The sequence below is a fragment of the Bidens hawaiensis genome, unplaced genomic scaffold (assembly GCF_021521415.1).
Source record: "Bidens hawaiensis isolate Kalapana, Puna unplaced genomic scaffold, B.hawaiensis_p1.1 tig00020750_1, whole genome shotgun sequence".
Taxonomy (NCBI): domain Eukaryota; kingdom Viridiplantae; phylum Streptophyta; class Magnoliopsida; order Asterales; family Asteraceae; genus Bidens; species Bidens hawaiensis.
In genome coordinates this window covers 82,446-85,307 of record NW_027493187.1, presented here as the reverse complement: position 1 = coordinate 85,307, position 2,862 = coordinate 82,446, and the positions used below count along the sequence as shown (strand labels likewise).

Sequence of the window (2,862 nt, the reverse complement as noted above, 5' to 3'; positions counted from 1 at the left end):
ATGCAACTTGATCTCCAATGGCCTAGAGAGATTACATCCACACAATCCATTCTAAATTAAATAACAATTAATCAGATAAAAATTCATTCTTTTTCTCTATATATTTTTGTGCCCATCACATGTTTGTTAAAACTCCTCAAGGAGAGCAAAAATTTATATATATTAAAAAGGGAATTTTATAGATTTTGGTTTGAGCTGAGAGAAATCTTTTTAATTTGAGTTGTTGATGAGGAAGAATATGGTTTGTTTATAAAATTAATCTCCCTCATCACCAATCTCCTATATTATTTTTCTCTGAGTTTGATCCATATAAAAAAGATCATCCCATTAATATTATTGCTCATTTTTTTATAAATTTTTATGCTTTAGTTGTTGAATGACACCCAATTTCGGTACAATTTCAATCGCCTTGATTCGGTTTCATTCCATATTTGATCAATCTTGTTTGATCCATATAAAAAAGGTCATCCCATTAATATTATTGCTCATTTTTATATAAATTTTTATGCTTTAGTTGTTGAATGACACCCAATTTCAGAACAATTTCGATCGCCTTGATTCGGTTTCATTCCATATTTGATCAATCTTGTTTGGTTGATTTGAAAAAAGGAAGGATTTTGTTTCTCCATTTGTAAATCTTTCTTGTTTGAGAAGACGAAGCCCACCTCGGGTTTGGTGGGCTTCATCTGAAACCTTCAAGAAAGAAGGAAAAAACCCAATCATTTAAAAAGAAAAAAAAAACAACAGTTTTTTTAAGGGTTTCAGAATGTTGATCTACTTTGTTACCGTCCTAGCTTTCATCTTCTTTATAAATACTCTCTTTCCATCAAACAACTTTCTTTCCAATTCTTGGAAGATTTTTCAATCCTGATTCCATATGTTAAATCCTTAAACAATGCATTCTCTGTATACTTCAGCTCAAATATGGAATCCAAGGCCAAAAGAAGATGTTACAGCAAGTTGAACACAAAGATAGAGAATGTTGAAACCAATACAATATCAGAGTCAAGGCTGTTGGATTTGCCTGATTTGGCATTAGAAACCATTCTTGAAAAGCTTGAGCCTGCTGATCTGTGTAAAATGGCTTGTGTTTCCACTTACTGTAGAAACATTTGTTTGACTGATTACCTTTGGAAACAACATATGAAGCAAAGATGGGGTAGACTTATTGGCTCAGTTGCCCAAAAAGAGTGGATGTTGCGTGTTGCGTCTCAAAAACACGGTCTTGATGGTGCGGAAAGTAGAGGCTTTTTGTCTAAACTTTGGCCTGTCATGATGTTTTAGTTTAATGACGAAAGGAAACCTATTCAGCCACCGGACACTTGCTCGATTGTGTCATGTTACCGAGCCCTTGAGACCGGGAGGTTCTGGTTTCCTGCTCAGATTTTTAACCGTGAGGTATCATCATCTTTCTGTTTATAACCGAAATATCGTTAATTATACCAATGATAATATACGGGATATGTTAAATTTCTTGCTTTTACAGAACGGGCATGTTGGGTTTTTGATGTCATGCTATGATGCAGAGCTCAGTTATGATTCTCAAACCGATACTTTTGAGGCTAGGTAGAGCTTAATAACAATATTTATAAATATCTGCATATAGAAACAGAACGTAGTAAGATTTGATGATGTTTTGATTCGGTGGAGCAGATATCCGCCGCAAGGACCAAGGGCGGTGGCATCAGAGAGCGAGGTGACATGGGATAGGCTAAGGGAAGCTCCTGTTGATAATTCACCACATGATCTTCATGCTTCAACATGTTTGAATGAACTGAGACCAAAGATCACATTGAGATTCAATGGAGAAGAAACAAACAGTTTCCTTACGGTGTGTTATTATTATGCTGATGAAATTATTTATACTTTCAAGATTTCTCTTATCTTTATGCTTAATACGTCATACATGATTAGATATCTTAGAAATTGCAATCCTAAAAATGTATCATATTGGTTACAAGTCATCCATAATGTAATCAAGTGTTTTCAACCCTTTATTTTTATTTTTATTTTTGAAGTATTATTGAAATTAAACTCAATATATTTGGAAAAGATATAAGGAATTTGAACGAAATCTTTTTGCAGGTTGGTGGTATGGTGTTATAGAGCACTTAGAATCATGTGATGCTAATGACACTTACTGCAGGTGCCATGAAAGCGGTGAGTAGATCTTCATTTTCCTTCCAAAATATTTTAGTTGTAAATTTGTCTCAATTAAACAATATGTGTTTATGTTTTATCTCAAATAGGTCAAATTTAAAATCCAGCTATAAAGCGAAAGAGACCAAAACAGCTCGTTAATAAAAAAATGATTCTGTGACAGCTATGGTGATGCTGGAGTTCAAGCAGTATGCACCTGGTTCGCGATGGAGGCATATGACGATCAACAGGAAAGAACACCGTGAAGAAGGAAACGAGGTAGAGGGGTTTTATGGAGGAATTAAAAAACTATATAACAAGGATGAGATCTGTATGTGGCAGCGATTTTGGCCGAATGATATATTAGAATAACTAAGCATAGCAAGTAGAGGTTATAATATCTTTTTGTAGGACTAACTGGAGAAATGGGTATCACCCCAAATGTGATATAAACTAATATTTTGGTTGGGATATATTTATACAACTTCATTTACCTCCTCAACATGATGTTGTTGCTTTGTTAAAGTAGGTGTAGAAATATGGTGTAAAGTATGTACAAGTTATCACTAGCTAGTGAGATGATCATTGGTGATCTCTTCTAACCTTTAACCAAGGAGACACATATATAGGTTATCTCTCTACCTTATTAGAATGATCATGTTATGGTGATCGCTAATGACACACTGAGTGGTGATCACTACCAATTAAGACTCATTTGGTGAT

The 2,862-nt window shown here is 34.4% G+C and overlaps 1 pseudogene across 1 annotated transcript; it reads left to right on the top strand.

The window, feature by feature from the left end:
* The first annotated feature begins 460 nt into the window (after positions 1-460).
* Positions 461-2,561, top strand: LOC143561618 (F-box protein At2g26850-like; annotated as a pseudogene). Its single transcript, XR_013140336.1, has 5 exons — positions 461-1,398; positions 1,487-1,566; positions 1,654-1,831; positions 2,086-2,160; positions 2,324-2,561. The product of XR_013140336.1 is annotated as an F-box protein At2g26850-like (transcript).
* The last annotated feature ends 301 nt before the right edge of the window (positions 2,562-2,862 follow it).